Consider the following 21,624-nt stretch of genomic DNA (forward strand, 5'->3'; position numbering starts at 1 on the left):
CAGTGCAAGCAAAATACAAACAGTTGGGGAGGCTTCGGCCCTGGAGCTCCAGCTTTGGCTGCAGTTCAGTTTTTATGGCAGTTTAAATTGTTTGTAGACTTTTTTTTTTTTTTTTAAATACCCTTTGCACCACACTTGGAGCCAAAGCCAAACATTGAACTGGTGCCTCTCCACTCCAGTATCTGGTTTGCCCAAGGAGGAGCAGGGCTGTGCCTTCCCCCACCACCACTAGTATTAGCCCCATTCCCAGCTGCCTGGAAATCCTTGGCAGGAGAGGAACCATCACCCTGCTGATTTTTGCTCTGCCTCAGCTCCACAACGCCCTGCTGAGCTGTGGTGTTGGATGCTCTGGAGTTGCTACATCACACTGATAGTGCCTGCACATCCACAGCTTCACAGCCTCGGAGGGAGTGCCTGGATGAGCAAAATCCTCGCTCAGAGCCCAGTTCTTTAACCAAAGTGGCATTAAGGTCTTGCTCTGCAGCTTTCCCCTGCTGCTGCCCCTGTCCCTGCAGCACCACAGCTTGGCTGATGTGCATCATTCCCAGCCAGACCTCAGTAATTGCAGGACTCTCTCTGGCTGTGGGGCTGGTGCCACCTCTCCCAGTAGCCAGCTGTGCTTTGTACAGAGGGAGGTTCATGCGGGGATTTCACCAACTGCCCTAAAATCCAGTTCCCAAATGCTCACCCTTAAGTCTTTGAAACATGATTATAGCTTGACTTGTCTGGCAGCGGAGTCAGGGATGGAAAGGATGGATTAAAAATGACTGTCTTTGCTCACATGTGCTGACTGCACTCTGTAATGAGAAGCAAATGACATATTGATGCAGTGCCATGTGAGGACATGCTTGTTGCCACCTAATGAAAGACCTTGGCTGAAGGTGACTCAGGACAGAGGTGGAGCAGGTGCTTGCAAAGCATTGCTCTTCTTACCACTGCAGCTCTCTGAAGATGAAGGGCTTCCTCTTGACACCTAATTAGCATAATTGAGTTCCTCTTAAAAGCAAGACTGACTTATCTGTTCCTTAGGAAGCAGAACTAATGAACTTGAATTGCCTCTGTAAGAGCCCCCTCCAGTTGGGCAACACTACCCATAAATAGGCACAAGGCATGTGCTGTGTTCTTGTGCCTGAACGCTGGCAAGTGTGTGGTTTGGGTTGTTGGTGAAAACAATTTCCATGGTAACCCTCTGTTTCTCTGACTTTCCATGAGCCCACTGGTGAACTAAATCACCTCCCAGGTGTGAGCCATGCAGAGCCTGCCGTGGTGACAAATAGGTGGGTTGGGAAACTTGTGTGGGTGTCTACAGGGTCTGTTTGAGCTCTGTCAGATGCTGCTTGCCTGGGAGAACACTTGTCCTTCTTCATCCTGTGAGGAGACAGGGTCATCTCTCCTCCAAACACTCAACTTCAGTGCCCAGCACGGAAGGAAGCAAGGTCACTGTGCTTGGTTTGCTGACAGCCAGGCCAGAGGAACATGATTAGGTCACCTGCTTGCTTCCCCTTCAGGAAGAACAGGCCCTTTTTTCCCCTAGCTATGCTGATACACTTTGCCTCTTGCATGTGAGGTGCGGCCAGGCTGCAAGGAGGTGTGATTGCCACAGCCTGTTCCCAGTGATGTCCCAGCCCACCCTCAGGCCAGCTGGCTGTAGGATCAGAAGTGCTTGTAGGTACCTTTTCATCAAACTCTTTGCTGTTGTTGCCACCTTCTCCCAGCCCTGCTTTCCCACTCCCAGAGGTGATCCCAGTTTTCATTCTGGCAAGCATCAGATATTGCTTTCACTCCAACCTGCTGCTGGTGTCTTCTCCCCATAAAAGTACTTGACATCAGCATGGCTCAGCCTTCTCTGGAGGAGGGGACTGCCCTGATTTATCCCCGTGCTGGGGCATGCTGTGGCTTGATCCCCTGTGGAACAGCTGCTCCTCACTCCAAGGACACATACGGGCTCTGGGGGAGGATGCTGTGGTCACGTTCAAGCTAAATAGCCAAGCTGTTTGCACCTTGAACACCAGCATCGGTGATTCCTTCAGCACAGAGACCTTGCTGCTGTGCTGCTTGAGAGGGGAAGGGATGTGATTTGAAGTGAGTCACCCTGGCAGGAGGCAGGAGACGTGATCTGGCTCTTGCATCAAGCTGCTCAGAGCGTCCAGGAGTGTTCACGCCCGGGGAGGAGGCTGGGCAGCCAGGGACGTGCCGTGGTGCAATGCAGCAGGTGTTTCCTACATACCTGGCCTTTGAAGTGTGATAGGGCTTGTATGAGCTCCAAGCCTGACCAGATGATGTGGTGCAACAGCTCCGAGGCAGATAGGAGCTCTCCTGCTCATCATAAACTTAATTAGACGATACTTATTTCTGGAACTGGAAAAGTCTCTTGGTGATGTGTGTCAGAGATGATGGTTAAATGGTAAATAAGATTAGCAATACTGGGACCAGCTGTTCTAGGACACAGCAAATTGGAAACCAAATGGATTGATTAGCAAACCAGAAACACATCAGGAGGGAGAGATGTGTAAGTCTCTGAGAGTGGTTAGAAGTAATACAGAGCCAAAGCAATGTCTTGACAGCAGCAAGATTCAGGCCCGGTGGAGTGGGGCTGCTGGGGAGGGAGAAGAATCAAGTTTCTCCTTTCCAGCTTGACAGAAGTGATTCCCCTTTCTGCTGCAGGGGCAGCGCCCTTCAGCTGACTATGAACTCCTTTTAGTGAGGACCAGCTGGCCTTCCTCTGCCATGGCCTGGGTGCTCCATAAAGAAGGAGCCTCTTCCAGACAATCCTTTCTCCTTTACCACCAGTCTTAACCTCTGAGCTACGCTGAGACACATCAAGGGGACCCCATGAATAACTGTGAGCACTCACTTCCTCCTCCTCTCCCTTTCCAAAAAGGAGATGCCTGGTGACAGTGAAGAAAACCCAGCCCTGTGAAGTTCATTTTGGACTGCCACACCCACCTATCCCCAACATCACCCAAATGCCTTGATTGTGCCCCAGTCAGCATTTGGAAATCTCTGGCCAAGGCTGAACACGAAACATGGAGGTGTCCTTCCTCAGTGGTTCTCCTGGGCTTTGTGCTGGAGCTGAGCAAGGGAGATGGGAATGCCCATGGCAGACTGGAAACACACCAGCCATCAGCACCCACTGGCACAGGACCTGGGGGTTGCTGTAGCCAGCACTTGGCTGCTCACTCACCTTGAGGTAGGAGCATCCACGGAGAACCTCAGCTGGAGCTGTGAGAGTGTTGGGGAAGGGCAACGCAAAAGAAAGGGCAATTTTCAGTAGTCATTTCAATCTCACCTAGTTTAAAGAAATTTGTCTCATCTGTTACTCCTTTCCCTCTGCCCAGCAAAGGAGGTGCAGAACTTCCACACAAAATGAGGAAGCTGTGGCAGGCAGACTTTGCACGCACGGAGATCTGCAGAGCCTCAGGTGGGCCCGGTCCAGGGCGGGTTCTGAAGAGACAGACAGCCCATTCCTGGGCTGCTGAGTGCCTGTCCATGGCCCTGAGCCACAGCAATGAGAGCAGCAGCTGCTGCTGCTGGGGCTTCAGCTGGGGACCCCACTTGCCTTCTTTCCCCGGCTGAAGTGTCTTAAGCTGAACTGCTGCAGGACAGGGGTGCTCTATAACCCATTCCACAGCTCTCCTCATAGCTTTGCTCTGTGCTGTGCTGCTGTGAGGTTTTCCAGAAGGTTTGTGGGTGACCCCTTGCACAGAATTAACTGGCCCTGAGTAGTAGCTGCTCCTTGAGGTCTCCAGCCTGCAAAGCCTCTCTCATGTGCTTTATGTGTGTGCAGCTGACGTGGGGCTGCCAGGGCACGGCTGGGGCTGCCAGCAGTGCTGAGAGGGGAGAGGAGAGGAGGAGTGTCCACTCGTGCTCCAAGCAGAGCTGACTCAGGGCTTTCTCCCCAGGGCAGGGTGCTGACTCAGCTGCTTTGCCTTTTCCTGGCTTCTCTGAAAACCAGAGGCATCTCCTGGGGCTCAGAGGCCGTAGTAGTGCAGCAGGAGTCAGCATTACTTGGTTTTGGGAGAGTCACGCCTTGACTGTTTTGGGGCAAGAGCCAAGAAGTTCAGTAAGAGCTTCAGGATTGCTTCAGGGTGTGTTTGTGCTCCTGCTGGGGAGCACGTGCTGCCCAGCCTGGGCTGATTCCTGGGGTGAACGCGTGCTGCAGCAGCGCTGCTTTTGCTGCTGTGTCCCCCCATGCAGGGGTGGATTGGGGCAGGGAGGCTCTTCCTTCGGCCGGCAGAGCCTTGCTGCAGTGTTATTCCATGGTGTTACTCATGCTTGTGTCAGAACGTACTCCCTGCTTTGCTGGAGGCTGGGTGAGGCTGTGCTGAGCTGCTGGGGTGGAAAACACACCATGGAGGTGCTGTCTCCTGCTGGGAGCAGAGCTGTGCTGGGCTCAAAGCACCTGGGACACCAGAGGTTGGCTCTGCCCTCTGGAGCCTGCGGCCAGTTTCAAGTGCTGAGCTGGGATGTAAGGAACATCTCGTGCTGATGCCTTTTCCTGGTCTTAAAATCAAGAGTCATACACGGTTAGAAGGGGAAAAGGGATTTTACCTTGGTGTTTATTTTAAGGATCCTTAGGTGTACACATCCAGGTCATATGCATCGAGATGCACCCCGCTGAGTCTGTCTATCTCTCCCTCTGTTTTTCCCCCCCCAACATTGGGTATATCATTATAGGTTTTACTAATTAGCAGATCTATCAAAGATTCCCCAATGAGAGGCTCAAGTGAGCCCCCCTCCCCAAGGAACCTTCCCCTGGATGGTTCTATCTTGGTTTACAGAATGTGTTCTGGAGAGGACCTTGGTGTCTGGGGCACACTGATCCCTGGCTACGAAGCTTCTAAAATGTTGAGTCTCTTAGCTTAACAAACAAGTCCAAGAATGTAGGCAAAAAGCACTAGGAATACAGAAGTTGTAAAAAGGTATAACAGGGGTATAAAAGAAAAGGCAAAAATCTTCATGGCATCAGTGCAAGTAATGAGGATGGACCTCTTAGCCTGGAGCCTGGGATGGTGGGATCCAGCTGCAGCCAAAGGGATGCTAAGCACAGCAGCTTTGCTGCCAACTCCATGTTGTCCTGAAAGGGGAACGTCTCTTTCCTGATCCTTCCAGCAGCCCAGTAGGCTCCTCTCCATGTGGGAAAGTGGAACCATGAGGCTGAATCCTGCTTGGTCCTGGCTGCTCCTGAAATAAACATGTTTATCCCCCTTGAAATGAGCTGCGGGACAAGGGCTTTGGGCCAAGATGGAAGGAGAGGCCTGCTACCACACACACAGGCAAGGGCATTACTGACTGCATGGAAACTTGATGAAATTCCTCATAAAAATGGCAGAGATGATGAAGGTGGCTGAGGTAGCATGGATGTCGCTGTCATCTCTGTGGGTGTGGGGGGCTGGCACAGGTGCCCACCCAGGCACCATGGTGGCTGTGGAGGGGTTGCCCCATCACCAACCGGCTCCTCCGGTTCCTTTGGGAAGCGCCAAACTGAGTTGGAGTCAGACTGGTTTGTGCAGAGCCTACGTTTGCCCGGAGAGGAAAAAATAATAATAATAATAATAAATTAAAAAAAAAAAAACAACAGTTCAGTCACCTCAGCCCAGAGCTGTGTTTTTAAAGGGAGTGGTGTGGGGAAGGTCTTGGGCACCCCCCACTCTGCTGTTGTGCTGTCGCCAGGCCAGAGCCCGCCCTGGGGCTGAATTACTCCGTGGTTTTTAGAGAGGACAAATGGGGACTTGAGTGAGACACAAACAAACACATCTCTCATTGTGATGTGGAAGGCGGCTGTTCTTGGAGAGGTGTCAGCTCTTCGCAGGGGAGCCGTGGGCTGGAGGGGCTGCACAGAGTGCTGTCAAACAGGGTTTGCCTGTGCCTCGTTGGCTGAAGGGAGGATGAAATCCAGGCAAGGACCCATCTCAGGAGCAGATTTCAGCATGGAAATCATTACCCTGCTGATAAGCAGGAGTGGCTGCGGCTCAAGTCCCATGCTGGTTGTCTGGGGCAGCTGAGCCAAGCTTGCCTTGCCCTTGGGCTTTTTCCTTCTGACTCTGCAGTGTTACCACCCTTCCTTGGGTTGTTCTTAATCTGCTTATTCCAGAGAAATCCTATCTGCCTATTATTGTGCCCCAAATGCAAAAAGACTTTCTGTCTTTCCCAGGGTGGAAAAAAATGTTTTCAAAATCCCCTACAAATGTTGCTGCCCTGCAACAGTTTTCTTCATTCCCACAGAGGATGTTTTAATCTGAATTTTTGTCAGTGCTTGGGGCCATCACAGGAACATGCCTGAACGCTGGTGGATGCTGGAGAGTTGGGGATGAATGGTGAATTTTGGGCAAGGAAGACCAGCTGGCTGGCCTGGCTCAGACTCTGATTTCAGCCACTGAGTGCCAAGGTCTGTGGAGATATCCCCTGTCTGGGCTTCTCGATTCAAGTGCCTTTTACTGACCCGTGGTGCAAAGGCCTCCTTATGCCCTGGGTGTGAACACTGCAGGACTGGCTCCTGCAGGTCAGAGGATCTAGTAAATCTATTGAACATGCTTAAAAAAAATCTTTAAAAGTAGCCAAACCTTAGCTAAACCTTGGCCTTTATTTCACTTAGCTTTTCTTCCACTGTTTCTGAAGCCCTTCAGAAGGGATGGGCTCAGCCCTGAGTCAGGCCAGCTGTGTCTGCCCACCTTTGCGGGGTTGTTTTGGCTGGCTGCCTTATCTCCCTTGTGACACCACATGCCCTTTCCTTCCCCCTTCAAGCTGCAGGGCCCTCTCAGAGCAGGGAATGGGTGATGATGTTAAGCAAGCCCTGTGCAGGCAGCCTGGCTATGGGGAACTGCTGCAGAGGCAGCAGAAGTGAAGCTGGGTGGAAAAACCCCTCCGTGTTTGTTGTCCAACTTCCAAACCCCACGCTGTCTTAGCTTAGCCTTCTAAATTAAATTATTAAATTTCCCTCAGAGCCAAAGGTATCAGAATGTCTGACACTTGGGAGTATCAGGGGGCAAATTTGATCTGCTGTGACACTATTCACTGGCTGCAGAGATGGTCAGTGACCGCCACCATGTGCAGAGCTGACGGGCACCTCTGGTCGGGGCAGCACTCCCTGTTGTTGGCTCTTTTGTCTCAGTGTTTCCCTTCTTTCCACATCTCCAGACCGGGATCACGGCCGTGGGTGTGGACAGACACACCTGGGCTGATGTGCCCAGCCTGAGCTCCCTGTGGGTGCTCACCCAAAGCCTTTTGGGACTCCCTTTGTGTCCCTTCCTGGCAGACAAGGCTGGGCTGCAGGTGAGCAAAACTCAGGCATTTCAGTTTTGCTTATCAGACTGCTTTGGATCAGGTAACGTGATTCCAAAGCACTGCAAGGCTGCTTCAGAGGGTCTGTGCTGTGCATCCCACAACCCTCACACTGTGGACACACTTCACGGTGTGGTGAGTACGTCCTTGTCCCCATGTAAGCTGAGGCTGCTCTTAACATGGCCTGGCTGGATCCTTCTGGATATGCTGGAAAACCCTCCTGGTTTCCCTGTGCTGTGGAAAGAAAAAAAGAAAAATCCAGGCTGTTTGATTCTCATTCAGAAATAAGCAATAGCACAATGGAGCATGGACAGACAAGGGCACACCACTGACCCCAGAGCATTGCTCTCTGCACCCAGTCCAACTTCTTGCTTCTCTTGGGGACACCAAGGACAAGCACTGGGGTGCTGATGGCCCCTGCTCTGGGTGTCTTTAAACACTGGGGATTTAAGCATGTGGACTGTCCATACAAAGTGCTGATGTGAGGAGCTGCAGAGGAGTGGGCTGGTGGGGAGTAGAACCTGCAGCTCCTTAATGTGGGATGACTGAGAATCACTTTCTGGAGCTGTTTGATGGCAATAAGTTGCTGATATGACCACGTACCAAAGTGCTGCTTGTCCACCAAACAGAGCCTGGGCTGCCCTCAGTTGGCCCCTGGTGTGGAGGGGACTTGTGCTGCTCACATCCAGTGGAAAATCTTCTAGAGTAAATCCTGCAGCTTGCAAAGTTGCTGTTGTTTAGATGGATGTGAGATAGTTCAGCCTGGAGCCAAGTTCAGCCCTGGGCTCTGCAAGTCTAAGGCACACAAACACTGCTGAAGAGTTAATGGGAAACTGAGTGTGGAGCAAAACAAAGAAAGACCTTTTGAGGTCTCAGCTGCTCAGGGTAATATTTAGGTTTGGTGACTCTCTGTATCTTAGAGATGGGAATGCAGCAAAGCTCTTTCAGTCCAGAGTATACATGGAGCCCAACAAGACTGTGGGCTAATATCAACAAACCTTTTGGAAAAGCAGATCCTGTCTGCTTCAGCAAAGCCGCAGTGTTATTTTTCTTTCAACAAATGTATTGAGACAATAATAATGCTGTGCAGATTGGTTGTCCCTGGCTTACATGATTTATTAGGAAGCAGAAACAACTGGAGTTGCTCAGAAAAAAACAAGCTTTGGACATGGGTATTTTCCTCTTCTTTTTATTTTCATTTTTTCCCCTTGATTTCCTCATGAACTAAAAAAGGGCCACCTAGTCTGGTCCCAGGAGAGAGGTTGCCTCCTTCCTTGCATTTCTTACTGGACCACCAACCCTGGGCTTCCTGCTTAGATCCTTCAGTGCTGGGGAGGAGGGGGGAGTGAAACTGTGCTGGAGGGGAGGCTGAGAGAAGGTGATACAGCCACAGAACAACATTCCTAGGCAGGAAAGCAGAGCATGCCTGGAGGAGGAGACCTGCAATCTGTTTCTAGCTGTCGGTGACTCAGGGACAAGTTGTTTCCTCTCTCTGAGCCTCCCTTTCCCTCTGTTTATCCTGTTTATTTACTGCTAAAGCCATCCAGAGTGGTGGTGCTGGCCATGCCCCTGGAGCTCAGCTCAGACCTGCAGGTGCAATCCGAGCACAGGGGCTGGGTGTGGTGGCAGGTCCCGCACTGGTGGCCTCAGCTCCTGCTCCTTGCCTTGAGCAGAGAACATCTTTGCTTTAGAGTGGTTTATTTGCTGGCCAGGGAGCTGGGGGAAGCTCTCCAGCCTTGATGAGAGGCAGCTGGAGGACGAGGCTGTTCCTCCACCACAAAAACCCTGATGAGTGGGGGATTCTGCTTGGGATGGGTGGGAGCATCTCCCCCCAGGGAGCCCCACCATGCTGGGGCTGAGCTCAGTGGCAGGTGGTCCCACTTGCACCCACAGCCCTGCACATCATCTTCACATCTTTCTTTTCTGGAAAGAAACCTGTGAGTTTGGTTAATAAAGTGTAAGGGGCTCCCTCACAGCATTTTGAGGCAGCAGGACCAGGTGCTCTGGCAGCAAACTGCCCGACTGAGTGTCTGCATGAGTAAGTGATACCATCAGGGTTTGCTTTGCCTTCAGAAATGACTAAACAGATTTTCTCTGGTTTCTAGCTGACCCCGTGGCTCCCTGTCGGTGATGGGAGCAGGCTGTTTAGGTTTGAGTTAATGGTGCCACGGCCAGCCCCAAATCAGCCTCAAAAGCTGGAGATGGATTCGGCAGGTAGAGGGAGGGGGAAAAGCTGCATCCACTGCACCCAGCTCTCGCTGTTATCAAATCAGGGATTGCTGAGAATCATCTCTGATTCATGCTCCAGCTCAAACACACGTATTTCACATTGGTCTGAAGGGATTAAGTTTTTAAAGCTCCTGCCCTTCAGGCTGTGCTTTCCTCCTAGGGGTTAGTTAGCCCCAGCTCCCAGTTTTTGAGAAAGGCTGGAGGATTGGGGGTGATTTTCCTTTGTGATCTTCTTGTTCCGTGCCTGGAGTCAGCACAAAAAGGAGTCAGTGCAAATCAGCTATATTTGATTATTGCAGGGGGCTAGAGGAGCCCTGGATAATTGCTACATTTGGTTCCTCTTCTCTGGGGTTTCACTGACATTTCAGAGAGCAAATGAGTGGTTCCTTCCCCCTACAGATGTTTTCTGTTGGTTATAGCTGGGAAGAGACCATGGACGATAAATCCTAGTGCTTCTGTTGTGTTTTTTCTAGGCTTGTTGAAATCAGTGTGGGGCACAGGGCTTGCTCAGCTCTGGATGCTCCTGCCATCGGGGTGAACGACAGTGGGACCTCCCTCCCTTTCTCCCAACCCTGATTGCACAAGAGAGGAGGGAGAGAAAAAGTGAATCATGGTAGCCTGACCCTCCCAATATTTTTTGAATTTTCTGTGGCTGCAGGATGCCAGGTCCTGTCCCTCCTCAGCCCAGCTCCTGCCAGGCGGGCTGAAGCACAGCCTGCCTGGATGAGCACAGTGGGCTAAGTGCTGGAGAGATCCCAGGAGGAATGGCATGGGTCTGGTCATAACCACCCAGCGTGCTTTTCACCCTCAAACTCTTTCTGTCAGCACTGGAAAACTGCAGGCACGGGGCTGTGTGGTTGAGAGGAAAAATCTCATAGGTGCTCCCCAGGCTGCTGGGCTCCTCCAGAGCTGGGAGTGGAGCTGTGTCATGGGGCCAGGGCTGCCTGTGCTCTCACTGCCCTTGCAAGAGACAAACCTGCACATCTGCCATGGCCTTGAGCTCTGCTCACCCCTGGATCAGTGTTAAACACCAGCCAAACCTGTGTTCCAGACTGAGGGAAGGGAAATTCAGCTCTTTTTGTTGGCCCTGGGCAATTCCTCTCTTAATCCAAGCACATGCACATGTTTTGGGTACATCACAGGATATGCCTGGGCTCCTGTTTTTTTCCTGAGCTTCTGCCAGCAGCCTCCATGAAGCATCCATGCTTAAGGACATGGACAAAGTCGGAGCCTCACTTGCATTTTTGGGAGAAAGGTTATGTCAAAATTGCCTACAGGTTTGTCTTGGATCCATGGAGAAGGTGCACCACCTTCACTGATGCTCTCTGGAGACAAAGGACCAACCAAAAGCACATGAGACATAAATGCTCTCTGAGTAAGGTCCAGCTTCCTCTGCACCACAATACAAAAGAATAGGAGAATCCACAAGATCTTAAAATCTTTAAACACTGAAGTTTTACAATAAATAAAGCCTAGATTTTACTGAACAATCTCCAAGTGATGAAGACTTACTTTGCCTTTGACAATGCAATTGGAAAGGAGGGTAGCCGTGAGGCTGTTGCAGCCATTTGATGGTTTGCCCAAAGGCAGGAGCCTCTGCAGGCTGCAGCCCCACTCTCATACACATTTTTCATGAGAAGGCAGCAGCCTGCAGAGGCTCCACAACCCAGGGTTGGTAGTGCTGTACAGCTTTGAGACCCTCAGCCAGACTGGAGGGGCCTTAAACCCCAAAACAACCCAGTGGGGAGACAAGGAGTCTTTGAAGCTCCTCCAATCTGCCCAAGCCACAGAGTGGGGTTGTGAACCTTGTCTGTCCTTCTCTGTGAGAATGTTGCTTTTACAATTAAAACCCACGCAAACCCCCAGCCCTTGCTACTGCTTGTTACCCCAGTGAAATATCTGACATTTGAGACATAATGGGAAGTCAAAGAATGTGAGGAATTTGGTGACTCAACATAGAGTTTATTATAGCAGCCCCACCGTTTAAGCCCATGTAATGTAAAATTGTTTTACGGCATGTGGCACGGTTCTGTGGGTTAATTTATAAGCAAACAATTACTATTCAAATAGGGATTTTTTTTTTTTTTTCTGTGCCTACATAAACTTGTTATCTGTTTGGCAGTGGGGGATGCTGCGAAGAAATGCACATTTACATTTTTTGCTTTGATGTGATTTGCTTTTCCTGGAGCAGCTCAATGGTGCATTGATGACCAGGGCTCACTGCTGAACTTGACCTGGGAGTGGCGTGGAGATAAGCCAAATGTTAAGAGAAAAGGAGCCCTTTGTGCAAAGATTCCAGGATATTAGGTCTCACTTTTAGGTCACACACTTGTTAGGGGTTCCTTTAAAGTGATGGATTCTTCTGCTAAAATTTAATGATGTCCATTAAATCACAGGGTCATGAACTAATGCATGTGCTGAAAATGGTTTGCCAAGGGACCATGAAGACAAGGCCTTGTGTCAGGAGACTTCCAAAGCAAATTGGATTTTCCACACAGCAATGGCCACGTTTGAAGGTCTGTCAGTGGCCTGTAAAATTCTCCACCAGTGATAACAAGACAGAATTGCCAAGCACTGAAGCAATGCCATGAGTATTATAGAACAAATCACTCCCCTCTCAGGACATAATAGCTTCTTGATCATCAGTCAAAGAAAGAACTATCCCAACCAGCAAATGGGCTGGAGGAAGCTGCCCCTGCTCTTCCAGGAGATTATTCCAGAGCTCCTGTGTTAAGTCTGCTGCAGAGAGCCTGGGGGTTCGTGAGACCATCAGTCTGGAGCTGAGCAGCTGGGTAGGTGGATTTGAGGCTGGGTGCACAGAAAAGGATGGAGCAACTAGATGTTGACTTGTATGGGGCCATCCAGGTGGCCCTGCTGGTGTCCAGCCCCAGGACAAGCCCTGCTCAGACATGTCTGTGCTGAAGGAAAAGTGAACCCGTTGGGAGATGCTGTGCTTCTCTCCCTGCCTTCACATCGTAGCTCAATTTCGTCCCATTTCACATTCCACTAATTTGAGTTGATTTTTCAGGTAATCAAGCCAAGGCAAGCTGTTGGGACAGCAACCTGAATCATTCCAAGTAAATCCACAGAATACCTGCCTGTGCATTACTGCTGCTGGTCCCAAGGCTGGTTTCTATCCAGTCTCACACTGGTTTGGCTGAACTGGTTTTAAAAGCAGTTTGGAGCTAAACTGCCTGTCCTGACAGTGTTCTGTGCTCCCCTGAGCCCTCCCTGAGTCTTGCCACCTCTGAAAGAAGAGGGAAGTTAAGTGCCATGCTCATCTGGTCTGACCTTTCAGCCGAGATCACCGTGAAAAGGGGGCACTTCCTGATTTCTCACCGAGGGAAGCTGCAGGCAAACAAGTATCAGAGAATTTAGACAAATGAATGGCAGCTTTCTCATTCCAATGTTAGGAAAGGCAAGAGCTCCCACATGGAGCCATTCACACAGGCACTGCTTCTCTTGGACCCGTGCTGGACCAGGGAACGTGTTGGGCAGGACATGCTGACCACTGGCTTCTCCAGCCTGAGCCTGGATTGAGTGATGGAGGAGGCAGTTCTGGTTCCACCCAGTCTCTGAAGGATTTGATATATTGTACTGCCAAAAGAAAACAGCATAGATCATTCTGGAGTGCAGAGCTATCTGGCGCCCTTGGAAGGAAAGTGCAGTGAGGGTGGAGCAAGAGGACACGAGGGTGAATGCTGCCTTGGACTGGAGTGGTACAAAAATCCCCTCCAAGCTGCCTTCAGAGCTTGAAAGGTGGGTGGCTCTGTCGTGGCCACACCAAGTGTCTTGGAAGAGAGGGTGCCTGGGGAGTGCTGCTGGGGTGATGCTGCATAGAGCCCAGGATGGCCCAGGGGTTCATCCTGTTTCCAGTGAGATGTGTGTGCATGTTTATGAAATCTAACTCCCTGGGTGATGTCAGGATGTGATGAGAAACTGGGTTATAAATTAAAGGAGGAAAAAAAAGTAGACCCCACTGTGGGTCAGATGATGGCAATAAATTCAGATAACAGCTCATCAGTGCCTCTTCCCTTGTTCTTGTATGTGTTTGCATTTTTTTTTCCAGTTGGGAGAAGATCTGGTGAGAAGCAGCTGTTTTTTATTTGTTCTCCATCCACATCTGATTAGATAGTCCTCCTTCTGCCCACTGAGACGTGCTCAGGAGCTCTCCCAGCCCCTCTGCTCACTCACTTTCTGGGGCACCAAGGAGTTTGGGACTGTTGGAACGTTTTTTCACAGGCTCACAGCATTTCAGAGGTACAAAGGACTCCTTCATGATCAGGAGGCTCAGGTCCCACTTGGCCAAAGGGCATGGCCAGATCCTGCACTGGGGCTGTTTATGAGGTGCTGTGGGATTGGGCCTGGGAAGGCAGAGGTGGGGACATGCTTCTCTCCCTGACATTAATCTATTAATTTGGTTTTGGGCAGTTCTGGGGCTCTGCAGCCCAAGAGGAGAAACATGTCTCTCCAGGCTCTGTGAATGTGTTTACCACTGGGGCTGATGGGGAGGGAGCTGTGCTGAAAGGAAGAAAGTGGGTTGCAGTTTTGGAGCAGTGGGAGAAGACAACCTAATGGTGAGGTGGGTAGTGTGGGAGCAGGGAGAGACCAAGAGGCAGGGGCATGGGAGCCCCTGAATGTATGGCTTCCTAAAGGCTAAACAAGGATATGGCAACTTTCTGGCTTGTTGAAGCTAGGATGGAAACTCCCATTGGTGCCACTGAACTCCAAATCAAACCTTTCCAGGCCAAGCCTATAAGGTTTCATCACACCATGCTACTGGGGGGCTCCCATCAAAGCGTTTTGCAGGCAGTTGTCTTCTTTTAGGAGACACGTGCAAGTGTTCCACTCAGGGCAGGGAGACTGTTCTGGTCCTGTCCTGTCTTTGCCTTCCCTTCCCCTCACTACACAAGATCTTGGCAAGATTTAGATGTCTGGTGCTTCTCTCTTCCTTCTGCAGCTGCTGGTGGTGTCCAGACCCTCAGTGCAGACACAAACCATTAGCAAGGGTGGTTGGTCATGGGATGGGTGAGCTCTTCACCAAAACAAAACAGAACCAGAGCTTCTCTGGTCAGCAGCCCCCCCACCCCGAGCACAAGGGAGCCTGAGAACTTTTCCTCCTTCTTTGCTGGGTGCTAGGTGGGAAGGGGATCTCCCGTGGCAAGTCTGAAGATGTGGTGTCGAGCTCCTGGGGCTGTGCCCGGGCAAGTCCCAGCCAGGCTCCTGTCTCTGCTGAGCAGTGAAGTGCAGCTCATGTAACCCTCACCTGCTCACCTATGGCTCTGTGGATTTCCCTCAGGTACCCAAGTGAATTTCTGGGAGTCCCAGGTGAACTGGGGATTACAGATGAGTGGGGATTACAGAGCCCCCAAAGCTGAAATTCCTGGAGAAGAAGGGGATGTGACCGTCCCGTATGTCAAACGCAAACATGGAAATAATAAGGTGGGAAATGTTCTTGAACTTATCTCAGAAATGAGTTTTCTGTGGGTCAGCTTAAATTTCTGGCAAAAATTCACAGCTGATTTTATTCCAGGCTTGTTTCCCCATCCCTTTAATCCATGCAGCTTGCATGCTAAGAGCCACAGGGACAGTTGGAGCCCATGCAAAGGATCAGCCAACGTCCACGTGCCCCTCGGGTGTGTGCTGAGCCCTGGAGGGAGGGCAAGAGGGGAGGGCAAGGGGAGAGTCCCCCTGCCCAGGTGCTGGGGATGACACAAAACTTGGCTGTGTTGCTGCTGCTCTGGCCTGCAGTGACCACGTTGATGCAAAACCTTTATCTGACTCTGTATCAACAAGCTCAGTTTCAAAAAGAAGGATAACTTGCTTTATTTTACAAAAGCTTTGCAAGACAGGGAGGTTTCTGGATAGGATCTGCAATGCTCAGGCTCAGGTATCAGTTGCATAATTTCCTGTGTTATTTCAACGCTCTTGTCTTTGTCCTTTTTTTTTCTTTCTTTTTCTTTTTTTTTCTTTCTCTTTCTCTTTTTTTTTTTTTTTTTCCTGAGCTTCTTTGCATACTGGATAAGTCTTATATAAGCATATGTTGGGCTGGAAAATTTTTTTTTTCTGAGTATTTTTTTTGGCAGGGAGCTCCTGGCACATGATACAGCACTCAGAGCCATCAACTGTAGCTGTGATACAGATGTTCATTGCCTGTATAATCTTTCTCATATCAAGCAATTACCCTGAGCCAATTTCTTTATTTTAAGCACCTTGTTGTGGGAACGGAGCTGTAAATGCATGAATTGCTGAGTTCCCTTATACCTTTTTACAGTAGACAAACAAAAAAATCAGCACAGGGCCTCAGTGAAAATCAAACATGAGGGCTGTTCTAGATAAGAAAAGACAGACACTAACTGAGAGTTAAAAAAAAAAAAGTCCCTCTCAAAAGATACTCTGGAGAAGTGCCAATAGCACATAACTGCATGGAGACTAAATAAAACCAGGTGAGTTTCCTGCCATTGTGGAGTATCAAATGTGATTTCCATTTGTGATGGACGTGCTGTTTCTGCCAAGATCATCTGGAGGTTTTCATTTTAGGACTTATTATTTTTGTTGGCCTAATATAGAGCTACAGCCCAGAGGGCTAAAAGGGAACACTGCAGCAATGACATTCACAGCAGATGAGGAAAATGCCATTACCAGACTGAAGGGCTCTTCCTGGGAGAAGATTTTTCTATCTCAAGTGCAGATTTTTGGATTGCTTTGAATGCAAAACAAATGGGAGAATATGATGAGAGGAAGCATTAGCACTGATCCTCACTGCAGAGGCACCAGGTAACATCCTTTCCAATTAAGAATCTGGCTCACTCCAAAAATATCATTGAAAAAATAGGTGTGAACCAGAAATGTAGATCAGGCTGTTTTGCACTTCTGAAGTGATTACAGGGAGGCTGGCAAGCTGCCCCACAGCAACAACAACAAAAAAAACCCAATCAGAGAGGGTTTCACTCTCCCAGAGCAATGTGTAGGGTGGAGCAGGGCCGCAGGGTGTCAGGACATGGGGATCTGCCCTGGGTCCAGAGGAGGGCAACAAGGCTGCTGAAGGGCCTGGAATACAAGCTGAGGGATCTGGGATTGTTTAACCTGGAAAAAAGGAGGCTCAGGGAGACTTTATCACTCTCTACAACTCCCTGGAAGGTGTGGCTGTAGCCAGGTGGGGATCGGGCTCTTCTCCCAGGCAGCCACTGACAGAACGAGAGGACACAGCCTTAAGCTGCACCAGCACAGGTTTAGGTCAGACATCAGGAAAAAATTCTTCACTGAAAGAGTGATTGGGCACTGGGACGGGCTGCCCAGGGAGGGAGTGGAGTCCCTGTCCCTGGAGGTGTTTAGGAAAAGCCTGGATGTGGCACTCAGTGCCGTGGTTTGGTTGATGAGGTGGTGTTGGGTCATAGGTTGGACTTGATGATCTCAAAGGTCTTTTTCCAGCCTGGTTCATTCTGTGGTTCTGTGGGTCAGCAGAGCTGATGGCAGCACTAGTTCTGTTCTCCTCCAGCTCAGCAGCCCCAGGACCTCTGTGCAGTCACACTCTGAGGCTGTGCCCAGTGACTGTGGGTCTGTGTTCAGGGAAGCCAACCAGTCCAGCTGTGGAGCTCGTGCTAAGTGAGCATCACTTGCAGGAATTTTGGGAGCAGCTCTTTGCTGTGGCTTGGACTGCACTGAGTTCACTTGAGCAAATGCTCAGGGGCTGCCTGGAGCCAGGCACAAAGGGGATCCACTTACATGAATAACAGGAATATGCAGTAAAAATAGTTAATGCTAATGGTGTTCTGAAAGGGGTATTAAACTTCCTACTTCAGGGCTAGGCAATCTGGCTCTAAGAGGCCAGAACTAAACATAACTTGCTGGAAAATGAGTGCAGATCTGCTACTGGGTCAGGTGGTGGGAGCCCTGAGACATAATATTCTCTTGGAATCATGAACTTGGCATTTTCCAGGCTTTTGCAGATGGACTGGAGCTGATTTCCAAGCAACAGTTGTTTACTTGTAAAAGTGTCATGTAACTGAATGACAACTTTCTTAAAAGAGATCTTTTAGAGCAGAGAGCTCGAAAGCAGGGCAGCCTCCCACAAAGTCCATACCCCTTTTGGAAAATGTACAGGCACTCACACACCTGTCACCCCAGAAGCGTGTATGGCTCTGGTCTGTGTCTGCAGGTGTTGTCCTACTCCCACTGTTATGGCTCAACAGGAGTGAAACCACTTTCTTGAGCAAAGCCTGAGGCCATCTCAAGACTGCAGCACTGCTGGGCTCCCTGAGCCTGAGCCAGGAGGGCAGCTGCTGCAGGGGCAAGGACAGGAATGGTGACCATGGCCACGATGCCATAGCAGATCTGGTGGGACACTGGTGCTGGGGCTGGCCAAGGGGAAAGGGATCATCCCAGGAGAGCCATGGCTGCAGCAGTGTGCTTTGCACCCACCCCAGCACATCTGGGATCTCAGCACCCTCCCACCAGGCTGTTGCTGGGCCCAGGATCAAGAGGGATTATTTAGGTATTTGCTTGCTGTTCTGAAGTGGTTCAATTGTTTCTGGAATAGCTGAGTCTGAGCTGGGATTTTGTAGGGATTTTGCAAGAGCCTCTGTAATGGATGGAAATTCTCAAACGGTCCCGACAAGGTTCTTCTGTCAACCATTGTCGACGGTGTTGCTTGGCACCACTTCCTCCCTTTGACAGATCGTGCTCTCCCTTCCAGAGCTTCCACTTACAGGAGTCTCTGGCAGCCTGATGCTTCCTAGATAGAAACTCCAACAAGCAGCCTGTTCCATCTCCTCACCAGACTCATAATGTCATTTCTTCAGAGACAGGATCTCATCTGTTGCTCCGTCTTGGTGTAAGTTTGCAGATTTCTTTCTCCACTTCTTCACCAAACCATTCTTTTCTGCCCCTTTTGTTGGGAGATGTGTAAAGATTCTCTATGCTTCTTTCCTAAAGAGATGGTAGGAAATAGATACATTTGGAAATGTGGGTCTGATGGCTCTGATTTTGATTTTGTTTTCTTTCCCCTGAAAGGAAAGAACTACAAGGCAGGCTCAAAGCCAGAGGCAGGCTCAAAGCAAGCCAAAGGTAAAACATCCACAGCCCTCCCAAAATTAATTTCAGGAGAGAAATGAATGGACGTAGAGCAAGTATGAATTTGGCTTCTTGTTTCACAGGAATGCAAGAAATCACACAGCTTAAGAAAGCCAGACAATGCAAACCTCACATAAATCTGGGGAGAAATTTAACCCCAAATGCTTGCTGACCTTCACTGATGCTCCCCTTCAACTCACCAGTATTTTATCCTTCTGAAACCCAGCCCCACCACTGGCAAATCTTCAGAGAAGTCAGTTCTTGCACAAACAGGAAAGCAGACTCCCTTCCCACTAATTTAGGTGGCGTTTCCAGTCCATGGCCAGAGGACACAGGGGCAGGGAGGTGTGTTTGCCTCCAGGACCAGGCTTGAGGCTGGTCTGGAGTGGATTAATTTCTCAGGTGGGCAGCTCTAGCGCTTCCTGTGTGTCCAGTTCAGAGCCAGATCAGGGGTGAATTCAGAAATTTCATCTGGTTGTCCTGTGGGGAACTGTTTTATAGTCCTGAGTGCTTCACTCCATGCCACATCCAGTGTTGTCCAAGGGCTGGACCCTGCCACTGAGCTTTCTTTTTGTATTTCTCAGAGACTGTCTGGATGTAACTCAATCCCATTTCAATTTAATGATGTGAAATTAAACACAATGATATCTGGGGCCATCCACCCTCGATCTTCTCCTCTTTGTGACTGTCACAACTCCTGCAGCAGCATCTGAGATGATCAAAACTTGGGGATCACTGCTGCCTTTGATTTTTTTCTTGCTCAGCCAAGATGTAAATTGGTGGAGGCCACGCCGTAGGCAGGAGGAAAAGGTGAACTTATTTCACTTCTCCAAGTTGGACAAGCAGGACAAGAAGGTGATTTTAGGCAAATAAGTAACCTGTAGGGATGGGGCGAGGACAAAGGCTGGAAGATCCCGACTGAGGTGGGATGGTAATGGAGGTGAGAGTGATCGGGGGGACCTTTCCAGAAGCAGCCAAGGTGTCTGATGTGCTTCTGTAGCACTTTGCCAAACAGTCAAAAGGAAGCCAAAGCAAAAAGGAGCATCTTCTGCCCTCACACAGTCAAGCTGGCAAACTGGGCAAGCTGATGTGGAAGTCACAGGAGTGTCTTGGAGGTCCATTTTTACCCAAGCCTTGACAATTAGGCTGTGCAACCCCAATTCTGTGGAGAGGCAGAAAACAGAGCTTGTGCCCAGGAAATGGGCTGGAAAAGCTGAAAAAGGGACCAGTAGTGCCAGCTTGTTAATCTGAGGTGAGCTTAAATACAGGGTGGTGAAGGGGGCCTGGCACAGGAGCTGGGGGGCTGGGGGTAGGGAGCTACACTCAGAGCAGGGCAGAGCATGTGCTAACAGGGTATGGTGGGAAAGAGCCCTTCCCAGTTCAGTGAGAATAAGCACTGGGATTACAGCAAAGAATTGGTCCTGATGGACCAAAAAAGCCTTTGGAGATGTTTTGTCCATGGAAGGAGTGCTTGTTCCCATTATAACCCACAGTACTTCTCCTAGGTGTAGGCCTTGCTGGTAATGTGCAGGTACATTATTCCTTTAATAAAGACAAATGAACACAAGGAATGTGTCTGTTTAATCTTCAGCTTGTGCAACCTGCAGAGAGTGAAATGGAAAAACGCTCAGCTGATGTTCCAGACATCAGACAACAGATTTTCTCCACGTGGATCTGGTGCACACACCCAGCCCTGATATGCTTCCAAGAATCCCTGTCTGAGTCCTGGAAAAAAACTCCAACCACTCCGTGTTGGGAGAGGCCGGTTGAAGACCGAGGGCATGCAGCCTGTGCTGTTCACAGCTCCAGGTTCTGAATCATTTCCTCCATTCACGTGGTTATCTCTCCCCATCTGGGTTTGGGCCTGTCCAGCTCTCTGATCCCTTCACTTCCTGAGCCATGCAGGCTTCGAGTGCTGCCCTGGCTGTGCTGCTGTGGCCGGAGATGAGTCCTTGGTGGACTGCCAGCAGAAACATCCCTGGGTTTGGGAGAAGTTGGCTGTCCTGGCTGGATCCCTGGGGGCAGGGTTGGTGGAGGGTCTCCAGAGGGCCATCATGTACAACCCCATTTGGGAGAACAGAGAAACCTCATCCCTCAGTGCTGGGTGACCAAGGTGACCCCTCCAACTGTGTGTAGAATCTCCCTGACCCTGGGATACCTCTTCCTGCAGCTCCTGGACCCATGAGATGGACACAGCTCTGGGTGCAGAGGTGGGACAAGGTGGTGAATCCCCCAGCAAGGGGTGAGCGAGTGCTGGCCTGGCCCTGGAAACGGGGCTGTCTCCAACCCTTGCATAGCTGGCAATGCTCTTGCTGTTGGAATACAGACTACAAGTGGCTCGGGCTGGGATTTATCTGCTTCCTTCCAAGTCCTTTCCTCTGCTCACACCCTGGAGAGCTCTGAGGGCAGTACGTGCACACATCCTGCAGACCCAAAAATACTCTGGCTGATGCCAGGAGGAAGAACTATTTTTTACAATTGATCAGCTGCCAGAAATCCTCTTCAGCTTCTCTGGCCTCTCCCTGTGTTGTCCAACATAGTAGATGTATTTTGGACCATCTGGGTCTTCACTAGACATAAACAATCAGACCTTTGAGAACTGAGGTATCTCAGGAGCCAACCTGCCCTTGGCTGAGAAGAAAATGTTTGCACAAGGGAAAGCGAAAACAACATGTAAAAAGGTGAAATCACAGACTTTGGGGAAATTTGTCATTAACGTCTTTGGGCTGCCTGGCAGTAATTAGCGAAGTGGCACAACCACACAGGTGATAGCTCTGCTGTGTTAGAGGTGAAAAATGGGCTGCTTGGGGGAAACTGAAATACACTCCTTTCTTGAAACTGTTGGAACAGGAGTTGCCCGCACCCACCTGGCAGGACCTGTCCCGCTGGGCTTATCGCCCTGAGCAGCAGCAGCACCACCAGTCCCCGGGCCAAGGGCGATTTTGGCTTGGCCAAAACAAATGGCAATTTCCCCTCTCTTTGCGAGTTTTAAAACATAGGTTGTCATGCAAAGGAAATTGTGCACGATGATGATGAATGGTT

The sequence above is a fragment of the Aphelocoma coerulescens genome, chromosome 18 (genome assembly GCF_041296385.1).
Source record: "Aphelocoma coerulescens isolate FSJ_1873_10779 chromosome 18, UR_Acoe_1.0, whole genome shotgun sequence".
In the NCBI taxonomy this organism is placed as follows: Eukaryota; Metazoa; Chordata; class Aves; order Passeriformes; family Corvidae; genus Aphelocoma; species Aphelocoma coerulescens.